We start from the raw sequence: 17300 nt of genomic DNA, 5'->3' as shown, positions 1-17300 counted from the left end.
TTCTGCACTTAGGACGGAAGAATCCCATGCACTGCTACAGACTAGGGACCGAATGGCTAGGTAGCAGTTCTGCAGAAAAGGACCTAGGGGTCACAGTGGACGAGAAGCTGGATATGAGTCAACAGTGTGCTCTTGTTGCCAAGAAGGCTAACGGCATTTTGGGCTGTATAAATAGGGGCATTGCCAGCAGATCGAGGAACGTGATCGTTCCCCTTTATTCGACATTGGTGAGGCCTCATCTGGAATACTGTGTCCAGTTTTGGGCCCCACACTACAAGAAGGATGTGGAAAAATTGGAAAGAGTCCAGCGGAGGGCAACAAAAATGATTAGGGGTCTGGAGCACATGACTTATGAGGAGAGGCTGAGAGAACTGGGATTGTTTAGTCTCCAGAAGAGAAGAATGAGGGGGGATTTGATAGCAGCCTTCAACTACCTGAAGGGGGGTTCCAAAGAGGATGGAGCTCGGTTGTTCTCAGTGGTGGCAGATGACAGAACAAGGAGCAATGGTCTCAAGTTGCAGTGGGGGAGGTCCAGGTTGGATATCAGGAAAAACTATTTCACTAGGAGGGTGGTGAAACACTGGAATGCGTTACCTAGGGAGGTGGTGGAGTCTCCTTCCTTGGAGGTTTTTAAGGCCCGGCTTGACAAAGCCCTGGCTGGGATGATTTAGCTGGGAATTGGTCCTGCTTTGAGCAGGGGGTTGGACTAGATGACCTCTTGAGGTCCCTTCCAACTCTGATATTCTATGATTCTATGATTCTATGACCCCCAATAGCAGGAGGGGAAACTGACACACAAGGACTAATTAATTACATGCCCAAGGTCACATACATCCTCTATTGCAGAGCCCCTAACAGAACTCAGATCTCTCAGCTCTCAGGCCAGCTCAGGACCATTCTTCCCCCTCTCTCTCTCCGCCATTTAGGCTAATGCAGTAGGCATGGATGCAATGCTCATCCAGAGGAGAATATCACTCTTCGGTGACATACTCCCAGCTGGGTTAGTAGGCGATCGCTCGAAGAAGAGACACTCGCAGTTAGAATAATCTAATAGCTAGAGATGTGCTGAGTGTGTTCCCAAAAACAAACAGAAAAACTCCCTGGGCCTCATGCTCCAGAAGCGCTTAGAGGCCCACCGAGATTTTACTAACAGCTGTGCCTTTTGTTAAACTGCATAAACTGCCAACGTGGTTTTTACAGCTTTCCTAGAGCTACAATTCCTGAAAGCAGTGCTTACTTCAGGGACACAAGTGCCCAGGGCATCCGTGGCCAATGGATATGGTGATGGCAGCTTCTCTGCTAATAAGTTAAAGCTCATCTTTGTCCTTCGACATGAAAGATGAACGGTATCTTTTATTAAGCTATTTAAGCACATTCCTGCTAGAGCTCACGCTTTCGCACTGTGTCTTGTGAGGGCATTCGGAATGAACGCTAGCTGGCTCCAGGCACCCAGGGGCTGTATTTTTTTAATTTTTTTTTTTTGGGGGGGGGGGGGGGGGGGGGAGTTCCTACAGAATTTAAGCTAGCTCCAGACACAATAAATTCAACCAACCCACCTCTAATGGACTGCATTATTAAAAACATTATTTCACTTTTTTGCATGACAAAGAACATGAGTAATCATTTTGATAACAGTTCTATTCATGATTAACAATAGAAATGCAGTATGCAAATCTGTTCAGACAATCTTTTGGGCAGACTAGAGCTTAGAAATGTTTTAGTAAATAGGACTCCTAAAGGTAGGGGACAGAGAGCTTGAAAAAAAATCCCAGGTTTTAATTAGTTGGCAAACCTATTCAAATAGTTTATTAAATATTTAATATTGCCACAACTTTTTTGTTGAATATTTTTTCCAGGTCACATAAAAGGAAATTGATCATGATTATGATGATTACTTGTCATAATGATTTATTACGTGTATTGCAGTAGAATCTAGGAGCCTCAATCATGGACCAGGACCCCATGGTGCTAGGTGCTGTACAAAACACAAGACAGTCCTTGCCAACAATTCTTTGTGTTTCATAAAGACCCTGGAACCTGATACTTGTCCCTGAACAGCCCTGTCCACAACCCACTTCTGTCCATAATGAAGACTATACAGCCATTTCATGGCTCACTCCAGTAAATTTGGTGGTAGGCCTGGACATACGCCAGAATCTGCAATGATGGTGACTTCTTCCTGTCAATGCATGAAAATCAGGTCCTTGCCGTGCTTTTTGTCCTCTGCCAGGCAGTGTTCCATAGTGCTGTCCAGGAATTGTTGTTGGTAAGACCAAAGAGCCTGGGAGGGGGTGAGAGGAAACAGACGAGTGGTTAGGGAACTAGCTTGGAACTCAGGAGATCCAGGTTCACAGATATATTCCTAGGCCAGAAGGGGCCACTGTGGTCACATAGTCTGACCCCGTAGAACACAGGCCATAAGACTGCCCCACAACAATTCCAAGAGCCAATTTTGATTTAAAAATGGTCAGGGATAAAGAATCCATCATGCCCACTGGTAAATTGTTCCTATGGTTAATTACTCTCACGGTTAAAAAGTTACACCATATTTCCAGCCTGAATTTGTCTAGCTTCAACTTCCAGCCTTCGGACCATGTTAGACCTTTTGCTGCTTGATGGAAGAGTCTATTAAATGTGTGTTCCCTGTGTGAATACTTATAGGTTGTAACCAAGTCACCACTTCTCTTTGTTAAGCTAAATAGATTGAGCTTCTTGAGTCTACCACTAGAAGGCAAGTTGTCCAATGCTTTTATCATTCTTGTGGCTCTTCTCTGAACCATCTCCAATTTTTCAATAACCTTTCTGAACGGTGGACACCAGAACTGGACACAGCATTCCAGCAGCATTCATCTCAGTGCTGAATACAGAGGTGAAATAACCCTTGTACTCCTACTTCAGATTCCACCTGTTTACACACCCCAGGATCACATTCACCCTTTTCACCATAAAAGGCTCAGCTCCTTGCTCAGTCACAGATTTCTAGTGTAACCTGGGACTAGTCGGTCTCTCTGTGCCTTAATTCCCTACTGCTAAAACAGGGGAAACAGTACAACCCTACCTCACGAGGACATTGTGCGGTAATAAGATTATACAGTGTTGGCAATAAATACTGTATCTACAGAGCTGCTTTGAGTGACTTCCTTTCTGAGAGAGTCCACATTGTTTACCAGCCCAAGGGCTTGCTCAGCAGGGTACCTCACCATGAGCACGTGATCCCAATGCACCACGTTCTGTGTTGGCTGCCTATTACTTTCCAGGTGGAATGTAAAGGTATTGGCTTTAACCTGGCAGTATAAAACCTGAAATGGCTGGAGACTTGCCCACTCTTCTGTGCCACAGCTGTGGTCAGCAGAGGTATTCAGGCTGGAGGGACCAGGTTAGAAGTAACAGGTCTGTGTGTGGGAAGAGTAGAATATTTATCCGTTTTGGGCTGACCTATTTTGGCTACGGCAGTGAGGACTGCTGGATATGTTTAGATGACGTATTATCAAAAAGTCCTGGAGAGGTGCTTTTTTAGAAGGGATGTAAATCCAAGTAAATAAAATGGTATATTCAATGTCATTCAAACGAGATACGGTATAAATCCCTCACCCAGTCTGCACTGTAAATATACATTATACCACAGTCATCGCTGTCCCAGGTACTCACATGCCCCCTAGCACCTCTCAGTAGGAATGTCCCCTCAGTGGCTAGAGCACTCGGGGAGGTGGGAACCCCCTGTTCTAATGCTTTCTCCCCCTCCGGCAGAGGGAGGAATTAAACCCAGGCCACCCACATCCCAGGCTAGTGCTCTAATCACTGGGCTAAAAGTTCCAAGGTCAGCAGCACCACCACTTCCTCCTCCTCCTCCAGATGTTGTGTGTGGTGTGAGGCAGGCACCTAACTCAGTCTCACAAGAAACGCCCTGGGCATCTAAGCTGCCTGGCTCCAGGAGAGGGGCTCCTGGTTGTGGATCACTAGCAAAGATAGGTGCCTATCTTCGTGGAGGGGTGGGGCTTATGATATACTCCTCTCATCAACATCTCCCATGGGCTAACTTAGGCACCTCCCTGCCTAGTGTGCTGGCTTTTGTGTACTGCTCTAAGGGGCCTCTCTGCCCCCATTCGTTGTATAGGGAGGCCAGGTACCTAACTTAGGCTTCCTGCATCAGTGGTGTCCCTGTGATTTCCCAGGCACCCAAAAGTTAGATGTGGCAAAGCCCAGCAACACAAACAGCTATGTGCCTTTGTGAATCCAGGCCCATGGGACTTGCCCAGGTTCATACAAGATGTTTGTGATAGTGCAGGACTTGACCCCAGGCCTCTCAGAGCCCTCAGCCATTGGACCATCCTTCCTGTAACAAACCCAGCATTACACTGTAGGACCAGGTTTGCAAGAGCTCAGCAAGCAATGAACTGAGTAATATTGAAAATCTGACCTTAGCTGTCAATGGGAACAACTGGCTGATGAGAATTCTTGAAAATCTGGCCTTTGTTCAGGTGCCTCAAAGGAAGTTGGAGCTTTTTTTTTTTTTTTTTTTGAGACTCTGGCGCTAACTGGTTACTTTCATCCACTGTATTATGTTATGCTTTCGTGTTAACTTTCATCTCCATAATATAATATTCCATCAACAGGAAACTAACCTCCACACCTGCTATTTACGATTCTCCATGGTTGCAAGAACTGTACAAGATGACACCGTTTTAAGTAAGAGTGGCTTGGAACACTGGCAAATTTTAGATCTTCACTTTCTGGTGACAACATGATGACTTTTTAACTGACTATAAAACAAATAGGTTTAACATTAGCTTGGTGTGAATTCCTCAGTCTAGGAATATAACTACAAGAAGTTGTGGTCTTCATAAGTGGATAATTGATTAGAAGAATGAGCCAATGATAATACAGTGAAACAGAGTGCCCTGGGATTTAAGGATTTCAAATAAGACTGTCAAAAATATGTAATAATATTGTCAGATCAATTTGCTGTCGAGAACAGGTGTGATGTGATAAAATTTCAGAGTGTTTAGCAGATTACATTCTAGAAACAGTAATTTAGGAGTAACAAATTACAATAAATCAAACTTTAAAATCTGAAAGCATGCACTGTAATAGATATAGAATGTGACTGAAGAGAACGAGCAAATTTAAGCAATACTCTTGAGTTGAGAAAAAACAAGTGTAACTGCTTTTGAAAGATGATGATCAAAGTCTAGTTAAGTACTGAATCAATAAGGCTACCAAGGTTATAGGGAAAAGATGACTTTGAATATTGTGCTCTCCACACTTCTACTAAGTGTTCCAGGAGTGGCAATAATCTAAGGTCATAGCAGGATATGTAGGGATGTGTGTATACAAAAATGTCCTCCAAATGAGAGAGAGTGGCATAAGTAGAACTGGTCAGGAATTTTTCATCCAGTTTTCCATTGGTAAGTGCCATTTCAAGTGAAACCAAAATTCACGAAATCATATTTAGATAAAATGTTATTTAGAAGAAAATGGGAAAAATGTCAGAACCGCCTGTTTTGACATTTTCAAAACAAAAATGTAGATTTTTCATTTCAAAATGACTGTTTCAAAATTATTTTTTTTTTAATTAAAAGAGTCAAATGAAACATTTCCAATTCGTCGAAGCAATGTGTTTCAATTGAACCCAATGAATTATTTGTTTGTTATCTTGCTGCAAGGCAATAGGCTTCCAAATAAAAATTCAACGTCTCCACGGATAGCTTCAGCTCCTCTTTCCGATTTGCCAACAGATTGGGGTTGGGGTGGGGGGCATCAGATGGTGATGGCTGTTCCTAGCCTGAATAGCGTGGGAAGCGGGAGCATTCTCTTGGTCAGGGGCTCTGAAATTCTCAAGATTTTTCAAAAGTCACCAATGATCTTGGGTGCCTCCATTGCTGGATGCCCAACATGATGCATTTTCAAAAGGGCCTGATTTTCAGATGGCAGGAGCTCCGAACTTTCTGAAAATCAGGAGGCCCCTTAAAGCGGTCTCAAGTTGGGAACAAAAAATAAAATAAATAAATAAAAAAGCACCAATAAATAAATTAATTGTATTATATTATACACTTCTACCTCAATAGAATGCTGTCCTCGGGAGCCAAAAAATCTTACCGCATTATAGGTGAAATTGCGTTATATCGAACTTGCTTTGATCCGCCGGAGTGCGCAGCCCTGCCCCCTGGAGTGCTGCTTTACCGCGTTATATCCGAATTCACATTATATCAGGGTAGAGGTGTATTATATTATATTATATTATATTATATTATATTATATTATATTATATTATATTATATTATATTATATTATATTATATTATATTATATTCATTCACTGCTCACTTCTGGATTCTTGTTTCACCTTGTCCTGTTAGCTGGAGTCAGCAATGCAGACCCACAGCCACGGAGCATGTGAGAGTGGCACAACTTTTCCAAACCACCTGCCCAGGCCAGATGTTCTTGTCTGAAATCAGAGTTTTCCTTCTGCTAAGCAGACTGCCTGCCACAGCTGATGGGCCCCACCTGCCTGATAGAGGCACAGAAAGGGGAAGTGACTTGCCCAAGGTAACCCATCAGTCCGTCTTAGAGCCATGAGCAGAACCCACATCTCCTGAGTCTCCCTCCTGCACCACCTTCACTGAACATGCTGCTTCCCTCTACTAGCCCCAAGGTTCATGTTCTTTGCCGTCCAATTTCCAGCTGAACTCAAGCTGCTGCCAAAATGAATCTAGAACTGATTGGCTTAAAAATGACTTAACAGGTCTTGAAGAAAATGGGTCAAACACCTATAAATACTTGCTGAGTGGCAGAAAGCCAGAGTTAATTTGTGCAAGCCTCTTTGGAGATACTTATGTTTAAAAACAACCCTTTTCTGTTCTGAGTCCAAGCAAATCAAACCATCATTCCCAACTAACAGACTCAAGCCAGCATCAGGAAGTTGGTTTGAGAGAAGCACTTTGTAGATATTAATTAAAAAACTGCATGCTTTTATGTCGGGTCAAAATCCTATGTGAATTCACAGACAAACCAGGAACGATCTTCGGGAGCCATAGCAACTTGCCAGTGTAGTCACAGGCATTGCAAAGACTCTACACCACTCTCAGGGCAAAGACAAAAGTTTTGGTCCCAAATAAGAACAGAGCAGCCGAAGATATCACCTTCAGTTAGAGGGAAGACCTACTATTTACAACAGAATCTGGCTTTATAGGCTGCTTTTCATACTAATAGTATCTCCCAAGGCACTTTAAAAAAAAACGAGTTAGATGCTGGACTTGGAGTAAAATGACTTTGCAAGTGAGCATATCAGCATCTCTTTTAAATCGGAGAAAGTTGCCCAGTGCAAGGTTACCATCGGCGCTTTTAAACAGCATGGTAGGATCCAATGACTTCTTCTGGGAGATACACCAGATCCAGGGAGAGGGGACCTGGAGTTAATGTTTTATACACATGATGGCATCTCTTTCAGCATGGCACCCCTTAGTTTGGTCCATGCTCTGCAAAATAGAGTTACCCAAGCATATCACACATTCCATCCAAAGGCCCTCCCCCACCCCTGAAAAGGTTAGCGTGCCATTGATACTCTTATTTCCACTCCTTAGAAGGATGGCATCTTTAACATGCTGAAATTCACACCTGTACCAAGAGACAAGACAGGACAGATGTATCACTTAAGGTCTAGAGAATGTAGATTTCAGCCACAATGCACAACTTACCTAGCAGGGCACTATAGTGAAATTACTAGTGTAACAACGGGAATCAGAAGCCACATTCTTCTGGACCAGATGAGAAAATGCTATAAGCGGAGTTCTCTCGATTATTGTATTGGTTGTCAGTCAAGTCCAGTACAGAGTAGGTCAAAAAAATAGTGCTGGTTGTTTCATCCTGTGAGATCATGTCTGACATTGCCTTAGAGGCAAGGGAGCAAAACGATGATTGATAACATCAATCGCAGCAGGCAGAGATCAAATAACATAATAAAAGAAAGTTCGTCTACATCAGTTGGAAGAAGCAGGTCATTAGCTATCTTTATCAAACTCGAGTGGTGTATAGTGAACCAGATTACAAAAGTAAATAACCGCTTCCAAATGTCTCTGATCACTGCCATTTTTTCCTAACTGACTTAACTTTGAATATATTTGTTACTGGGCATTCATGACTGCAGCACCTCTCCCCTTCCCGACTGCACATCCCTTTGACAATCGTAGCAATTACTTACACAGAAAAGTAATGGGGGGGGGGGATTTCATGGATTTTAGCAATTTATCACCTTTCAGTGCAATTTAGCACCTGGAATCAAGGAACGAGCAGCATGTGACCTGCAGTGCTCCACAGGCCACCAAAAATGGATTATAGTTAGGGGACCATTCACTGGTTGAAAATCGAAGGAATATTTTTCCGTACAATGAGAGCAGGTGCTATAGATTCAGCCAGCTAATGCCCCACAGATATCTACTCGGGTTCAGAAGCAACATACCATTCCTTCTATTGTGTTGTGCATCTTTTTACTCAGCGAGGGAGACAGAGAATTTCACTTTTCTCCTGTGGCGTCGAATCTCTTCTCCCAGCAATCCTTTGCTTCAGTTTTTCCCTTTCAAATGTGGGTCACAAGCAGTTTTGCTGACTTCACTTTTTGCTGCAGCGTATTTTACTCAGCTGCAGAGTCTGTCGGCATCACTCCTGTGTCCCTCTCTTTTCAGCTTGGGGTTGGAATTGTTCCACAAAGAGGTGTAGATTACCCAATTTCTGTCAGGATTCCGATGGAAAATGCACTGTCAGTTCGGATTTCTCACATCACCATCTCAAATGGGCAGAAAGGGACAACTAAACTGGCAATCAGTTCCCAACAAGAGAAGGTCAAAAGAGACTCTGCCTCGTGTGAAGAACTGTCAGCTGTTATGACAACACCATAATAGCTCGAGCTAGCCGAGCAGGACATTTAATGTGCAGGTTGGGAGAGCATCACCTACCGAGTTCAGCCCTGGGGGGTTCAGTCTGATGATGAAACTCACCCCAATGCAGACAGCTCACACAGGAACCTATATACCAATTAAGCTCTGTGTTAATGGTTCACCTTAAGTGGCTCATAGGACCCTATGTGAACTCTGTTCACCTAGGTGAATTTCACCCTAATTATTTTTATACGGCATACTGCAGAACATGTACATAATGATGGGTGGTTAGCAGAGATTGAAACCAGGATCTTGATCTAAAAGCAGGAGCATCTACTGTATGAGCCAATGTTAGTGCTCCCATAGCAAATGTATAAACCTTGTCACGTGGATGCACCCATCTCGGGGACAGAGCCACGCACTGTTAATGTGGGTTACACACACAGCATTATATTAGCTGTCTGGAATCCACCTTCCAGCAGATCCCTGCCCGGATGATAGGAAAGATTTGCAGCTGCTTCACTTTAGCATTGAAAAGAGGGTTTATTCCAAGGGCTGAGCCATACCAGTGCCTCAGATACTGAAAGCTTTAAAACTCATCACTAATGAGCAACACATGTGCTATTTGTAGCTATCAAAAAATATAAACCTAAAACTAAAGCGATTCCTTCCATAAGAACCGACTCCCATAAAAAGAACAAACAATTATTGTGAGTCCACCTATAAGCACCAGCGCAGACAACTATGGGAGTTAGTTTATAGCTTAATTGAGGTTAGATATTGAGGGATAAGACAGAGCAGCAGCAGAAAAAGCACATTTGAAACTTTTCTACAAAAACACTGACAGGGAAAAATTCACCCTTGTGCAAAGGCCCAGCAAATGGCATAGACACTATTTAAGATTGCTGAAAAGATTCTAAGTGCAACAATAAATACCAGAATGGGAACTTAAGAGCCAGGCTAATCTGACAATGGTTGTATTTCCAGTTTACATGATTACAGATTCAGAATGGAAGTGTCACCCTTGTTCAAAGCACCACTCTCCGATTCTCTGTCTGCAGGGGAGAGAGGCTGTAGATATTGCAGACAATTTTAATTCAGCCATTGAGCAAAAAAGTGTTGATATTCATCTGTTTGGCAGGGGGAAGGATTAAAACCCCCATACCTTCCTTGCCCCTGGCTAGAAAGCATCATATCAAAGAGAATGGCTACAAATTACTTACTTTGCCTGTTTACTGAACACAAGATTATGCAGTCCCCCATGTCTTACAAAACAGCATTTGGTCTAAATGTTAGCAAGCTTAGTGTTGTCACAAACTTTCTCATGCATTAAAACGCAATATTTGAACCCCTCTCTGCACCCAGAAGGTGAATTGATATTGAACTGAAGCCTTCTACAGCTACGAAATAAACCCTTAAAACCAGCAGTGAATGGAAAAACACAGTGCCTGTGGTCGATTGCGTTGTTTTCAATTCACTAGATTCTGCCTGTGGACCTCCTCCAGCAGCACATGCACACCAGGCAAGGTGCTGTACTAACATAAGCCAATAACTGTTAGGAAATGGAAAGCGGAGTCTGTTGAATAGATGTTTCCAATTCCCTACATCACCCATCGGAATCTGTTTGAGTCACTCGGCAGATTTTCCAACAGCTCCTCAGACTGCAGTTGATTTCAGACCCATTTGGTAACGTCAATGCAACGTCAGGGCATAATGATTCATTATTTTTCATATCTAAGGGCATGTGAATATAATTGTAGTTTTGAAAATTATGAGCACTTCTTTGCATTTTAACATGGGGAAGTACAATTAGGCGAATCTAACAATTCAGAAAATTATCAGCTACTAACGCGACCCTCTTTTGCTATTCCCTTTTCCAAACACACTCCCACACCCCTGCAGGGAGTTTTGACATATGCTGCCAAGGCTTGAGATTCTTCCACTCGTCTTATTTCTAAATGCTACAGAAAAAATTGCAGTTGAAGAATAATTAGCTAATCATTTATGTTGATCAAATGAGCTCAGTGGCAAAATAAGTCATCTAAAGAACTCTGTCTTAGCTGTGACCAGAGCACGGTCACCAGTGCAGAGAAGATTACACAGTAGAGCCACAAAGAGCTTTTCTGAATCATTCTTACGGAACTGCCCATTGCACCTAGCAATTACCAACCGACAGTTCTCTTCACACCCGAGGGACCTTGGTGCTGCTGCAGTGGCACCTGTGGGCCATAAAGCTGGCCAACGCCCTGGGGGAAATCAGCCAGCTCTAATTCACTCCTCTTGGCCACCTCATGCCAGCATAACAGTATGCCCAGGGGAGAGCCAGAGTGTGCTACACTCAAGCAATCCAGTGGGTATAATGGCCTCTTGGGCCTGAGAGAAAGGATGATTACGGCACTAGTCATAGACCCAGTTCAATTCTCTGTTCCACCACAAGCTTCCTAAAGACTGGGATTGTTCAGCGTGGAAAAGAGAGATGACTAAGCCAAGATGGTCAGGGAGGCAACCCCATGCTCTGGGTATCCCTAAGCTCAGAGTACCAGATGTTGGGACTGGACGGCAGGGGATGGATCACTCGATGATTGCCTGTTCTGTTCATTCCCTCTGAAGCATCATGCACTGGCCACTGTGAGAAGACAGGATACAAGGCTGGATGGACCACTGGCCTGACCCGCTATGGCCGTTCTTGTGTTCCTGTGGGACAGCGAACCGTGGCCACCTGGAGCTGCGGGTGGTCATGCAAATGTAAACAAACTGTCTGGCGGCCCGCCAGCGGATTACCCTGATGCATTCAGCTTGAGGGCCACAGATTACCCACCACTGTTCTAGCATCAGGACTCTACACTTTGGTTCTCTTTGTTAGGCCGGGTGGGCATGGGAAATACGCAACCACATAATCTCGTAGATACACTATGTTCATATTGGGTCATTAGATATTTATTATGAGGAATGAAAAAAAATGTAAAGAAATGAGGACTACTGTATGCAACACTGACTTTTCAAATGCTAGTGATGACAAAAGGTTAAAAAAAGTTAACTGACTGTTGGTTTTTTGTTTTAAAACCACAAAGCATTAGCTTACTGATTATACATAATTGTCTGTCCTGCAAAAATTGCTTGGTATCTGAATCAATGTAAAGAACATTGTTTGCAAAAACACATGAACAGTGTGAAATTCATGAATTATGCATCTATCTATAGCATATGACGACAAGCAAATTTGATCTCAAGACCAAATTTCCTAATTCGTCAGATCCAGTCAGACAAATACTCCTTATGCAAAAAATAAATTAGATTCATTGGATTAATAAATAGAGCGTGAAGCAGAAATGTGGCCTGACTCTATGCAGAACCACAAGGCCCCTATCAGACTGCACGGAAGTCAATGGAGCCCCACCAACGCCATTTTAAAAGCAGGACCGCCCATGGATTTTGCACTTTTGATTATCACAAGGGAGGATCTGCTGCCTGATTTCATATTTTGGCAAATGTCCTCTTCATATTCCCCACCTAAAATCTGTCTTCACAACAAAATAATTCCTTCCTTCTTACTATTGTAAGAGGGTAAATGCTATTGGCAGCACATTCCAAATACAGATTTTGCAGCAGGTGGTTTTACTCAGGTAAAATAAGTATTTGCTGATCTTATCAATAAATTCAAGTATTTGGGGATTGCAAAAACGAGGCATTAGCGAACAGGATTTTCCTCTGATTTGGCTGTGATGTGTGTTAAAAAACACAAAAGATGTCCCAAACTTGAAAGATTTGAGAAGAATTACATCTGGTCTGATAATAGGTTTGGATGCATTCTAGTAGAGTTTACAATTCTCTTGCTGAGTGTATACAGTTAGGTAGGCGAGGAGTTTCTGAACAGAAATAGGAATGGCACAAGTAAACACACAGGGCCAGATCCTCAGTCCCTGCTCTGGCCTCGCTGCACCACTCCCACAATGCAAAGGGGCTGGAAATTTGCCCTGCACTGGGCAGCTGAGAATTTCCTCAATAGGGGAGTACTGAGACTCCTTGGCTGGCATAGATCCAACATGGCTGACTAGGCCATCTTCTCCTAGCCCGTTTGGTGCAGGTGGGGTGTCAAAAGGGGAGGGAGCATGATCGGTCATGCTCATTGACTTTAATGGAAGCTGGTGGCACACCCATCAGATAGCATCAATAGTCCATGAACACTGACTATTCGCTAACACTTCTGTGCCTTGTAAAAGCTGCAATCATGATAGGTGACTGGGGGAGTAAGGGAGAGGCGGGCACCTGGTGAGGGCATTCAGCCAGGGAGCTGGATGTACCCAGGAGTGAGCAGAGGAGGTCTGGGTGTATAGAAAGGGGAGCTGGGGGTACCTAGCCAGGTCTTGTCTAACCTTACACGAGTGGGCAGGTTTGTACTAGAGGAGGAGCAGGCTGAAGGCCAGGTAATATTTTATCTGAACTGAGAGTCAGCCATTGCTAGTGGAAATTTGACCTCTTCTTTCCCCTCCAGCCTATTAGAGTGGGATGTTCTTGCCCCCACTTCTCGGATTCCCTTTCTGCCTTTTGTTTTGTGACTCATAGACTCATAGACTTTAAGGTCAGAAGGGACCATTATGATCATCTAGTCTGACCCCCTGCATGCTGCAGGCCATAAAACCGTCCCTACCCCTTCCCTGGACTCTGCTGTTGAAGTCCCCAATCCTGTTTTAGGTGACTTCAATCGGCAGAAACCCTCCTGCTAGAGATCCCTGCCCTATGCTGCGGAGGAAGGCGAAAAACCTCCAGAGGCTCAGCCAATCTGCCCTGGAGGAAAATTCCTTCCCGACCCCAAATATGGCGATCAGTAAGACCCCGAGCATATAGGCAAGAGTCTCCAGACGCTTTAGAGGTTTTTAAATTAGATGGTTACGTGAACCAATGCCCCACTCCAGCTCTCGCAAGCCTTGAGCTGTTGCAGAGGGGTCTGCCACAGAGCCCGCCGGCTGGCCAGGCAATGCCTGTCCTGCTTTCAGTGGTCTCTGAAGGGAGACGATAAGGACAGCACTGAAGATAACAAATGGGATCCAAACTGGAGAAGAACTAATGCAGCAGCTGGTTTGCTCACCCTCTTCTAGATGTCAGCTGCCTCCACTGCTCTGCTGGTCCAAAACATTATTCATTCTTTGATTGAAAAACAAAATACAAAAAGCCCTTGAGAGAGCTCTAGGCACCCTACCAATCAGCGTTACAGGTAACAAAACAAATACAAAAAATCACCCAGTAACCCAATAAAATAAGAAAAATTAATGTACTAGGCAGTAAACATAACAGTAAAATTCCCATCTCACTCCATCCAAAGCCTATCACATAGACAGCTTCAGCAGCGTGTCCTGAAAGCAAATTCAGGTTGTTTCGGGAGGAGGCGGGCAAGAGGCAAGAGGTGTCAAATTTGAGTGTCCCGGTTGCTCACTAGTGTGGTACAGGGAAAGGGGCGGTCCCTGTGGGTGCACAAGAGCTAGAAGAGGGGCCACTTGTCCCCGCACTTGTGCTCTAGGCATCCTAGACACAAACGTATCCTAGGTGCAGCAGTACAAATCAATTGATGGCTTTGACCTGTAACACTAACACCTCAGACACCCACAAGGACCCTGGCACCATCTGCTCCCAGCAAGACATCCCAGTCACTCAGCAGGCTGCTGTGGTCGGCTGCTGCCCCATGCTCTGAAGGGATACAAGGTGTAACCCCACTGAGAGCACGTGGCAGGAGCTGAACCCCGAAGTGGCACAACAGTAGCCAGGTCTGGGTCAGAGAAAAAGGATACGACTGCTTAAGCTGGTGCAGAGAAAAAGAAAGCATTTCTGGGCACTGTATTAATGTGATCGTGCATCAACAGTTAGGCCTGAACCTGATTAACTAATGGGGGTGCACACCCTGGGAAGCAGTGAGGCTATCATCCCCTTTTACATCTCCCCAGGCAGTTCCCCCCAGCCTGCCATCACTCCATACAGTTCTGTTGGTCTCGCTTGTCATACAGCATTTAGGACTTGCTTAGAGGGTTTGCTCCCTCCCCTTCCCAAAATCCTGGCTCCGGGCCTGCCTGAGCCTTCCCCTGAAATGACACATGACAGACCTGCATCTGGCCAACGACAATTCTGCCTTGTTCAATTTCAGTTCCCATTGATTTTGGAGACACACATTTCTGAGATGTATGGTATCATTAGATTATACTGTTTAGCCATTTATTTGGGTCTGTCTATATGCACTGGATTTTTTTCACTGGAGTCTCCATCATTGTTATTCAGGTAGCATCACCATTCATGGAGCCCTGAACTATTAGGCAACATTGCTCCGAGAGCCTCCGAGCTAAGGTAATTTGGGGACTAAATCAAATTTTATCGCTGGATGAGGTTAGTGGATATTAATGGGAGAGCAGGAGTTTGCACTGAATCATTCATGTGAATAAATGGAGAGCTACTGTTTAATACTTAATACTGCAGGCACTAATATCTTCTGAAAAATGGAGAGGATCTGCTGCAAATTATACTTAGCATGCTGGAGGAGGAGTCCCACTTCGGCAAGATGGCCGTTCCCGTACGTCAGCAATGGTTCTACTTTGCAACTGCATAATCAATGCGATTATAAACCAACTATGCACACTCCTGGAATACAGCTCAGTTCTCCACACCGTAATGCCATGAAGAGGTTGTGAGACTGGAGGGAATTCAGAGAAGAGCAACAGGAGTGGGACTGCTTTACTAGCACATGCAGAAAAATTAGAAGAACTTAGAGGATCAGATTCTTTTCTGAGTTAAACCCAATGTAAATCAAGGCAGGATTTGACTAGGATCCACCCAACTCAAAGTGAATAAATGTAACTGCATTTGAAGGGCACTGACACCGAGAACTGAGACAATATTTAGGGTGGCCCAAGAGGATGTAACAGGTATTTGGACAGGAATTGATTGTTTAATTCATAGGAAAATCCAAGATTTCAAAAAGCTTTCTGTTCTGAAATAGAACAGAAACAAAAAAAAATTGTAATTTCCCATGAAATTAAATGCAAGAAAAAATGCAGGTCAATCAAAATGTTTCATTTTGATAAAATTCAAAATATTTCATTCCAATTTTGACATTATTAGAACATTAAAAATGAAATAAATGCATTTTGAAACATCATTGAGAAATGTTCAAAGCACTCTTCTTCAATGGTTCTTTCTAAAGAAACTTTCATCAAAATGGACACATTTTCACAAAAATGTTTTGCTTTCAACCAATCAGCATTTTCCAACGGAAGACCCTTCTGTCAGAACATTTCCAAGAGTAATTACTCTCCTAGCAAATTGTCAATAAGTTTGTCATAAAAGCATAAAGTTTTGATTCTTTTTGTAATGAAATTTAATCCCAATGAACATGCAGCAAGGGAGACTTAGTGAGAGATTAGGAAAAGCTTTCTAACGGTCAGGATGGTTAAGCACTGGAACAGGCTCCCTAGGGAGGCCGTGGAATCCCGTCATTGGAGGTTTTTAAGACCAGCGTAGACGAACACCTGTCAGGCATGGTCTAAGCAGGGGCGGCTCTAGGTACCAGCAAAGCAAGCAGGTGCTTGGGGCAGCCCATTTGCAGGGGCAGCAGACATCCAGCCTGGGAGCTGAGAACCAACAGGGGGCCCTGGGAGCTGTAGTTCCTTGGTTAGCTCCCTGCCTATAGAGCCAGCCCTGGAGCAGGGAAAGAACTACATTTCCCAGCATTCCCTTGGCCACTACCAACAGGAAAGGGGGAGGGAGTGAGGAAGCTGAGACCTCATGCTGCAGCCTGCTGTGAATGGAGAGCTGCCCTGGGAGTAGGGATTCCATGTTTTAACATTCAAAAAATAGGACACTCCACGGGGAGGGAGGGTAGCCCCACCCTGCCCCCATCCACTCCCTCCAACTGCCCCCCACAGAAACCCCAACCCATTCAACCCCCCTGCTCCCTGTCCCCTGAGCACCCCCTCCCGGGACCCCTGCCCCAACTGCCCCTGCGAGACCCCACCCCCTATCTAAGCCCCACTGGTCCTTGTCCCCTGATTGCCCCCTCCCGGGACCCCACCCCCTATCTAAGCCTCCCTTCTCCTTGTCCCCAACTGCCCCTCCTGAGACCCCCCCAACCTCCCCTCTAGGACCCCACCCCCTACCTGTCCCCTGATAAACCCCTGGGACTCCCATGCCTATCCAACTGCTGCCTGTCCCCTGACTGCCCCCCCGAACCTCTGACCCATCTAACCCCCCCTTCTCCCTGCCCCTGATTGCCCCCCCAGAACCCCCTACCCCTTCTCCAATCCCCCAGCCCCCTTACCGTGCCACTCAGACCAGCGTGTCTGGCTTTGCACAGCGCCAGACACGCTGCTGCATACATGCTGCCGTGCTCCCCTGCGGAGCCACAGGCCCCCCCACGCCCCCAGCACCTGCCTTCCAGATTTGAACACCTCAA

General features: G+C 44.7%; 1 long non-coding RNA gene across 1 annotated transcript in view; it reads right to left on the bottom strand.

Moving 5' to 3' along the window:
• Positions 1-1530: 1530 nt before the first annotated feature.
• Positions 1531-17300, bottom strand: part of LOC117881027 — a 261286-nt gene continuing 245516 nt past the window's right edge. The window contains exon 9 of the long non-coding RNA XR_004646666.1: positions 1531-2281. This is a non-coding gene — a long non-coding RNA (uncharacterized LOC117881027). The remainder of the gene's footprint in view (positions 2282-17300) is intronic.

The sequence above is a fragment of the Trachemys scripta genome, chromosome 7 (genome assembly GCF_013100865.1).
Source record: "Trachemys scripta elegans isolate TJP31775 chromosome 7, CAS_Tse_1.0, whole genome shotgun sequence".
NCBI lineage: Eukaryota > Metazoa > Chordata > Testudines > Emydidae > Trachemys > Trachemys scripta.
Note: the sequence above shows the minus strand (reverse complement) of the source record. Positions and strands in the feature narration are given on the sequence as shown.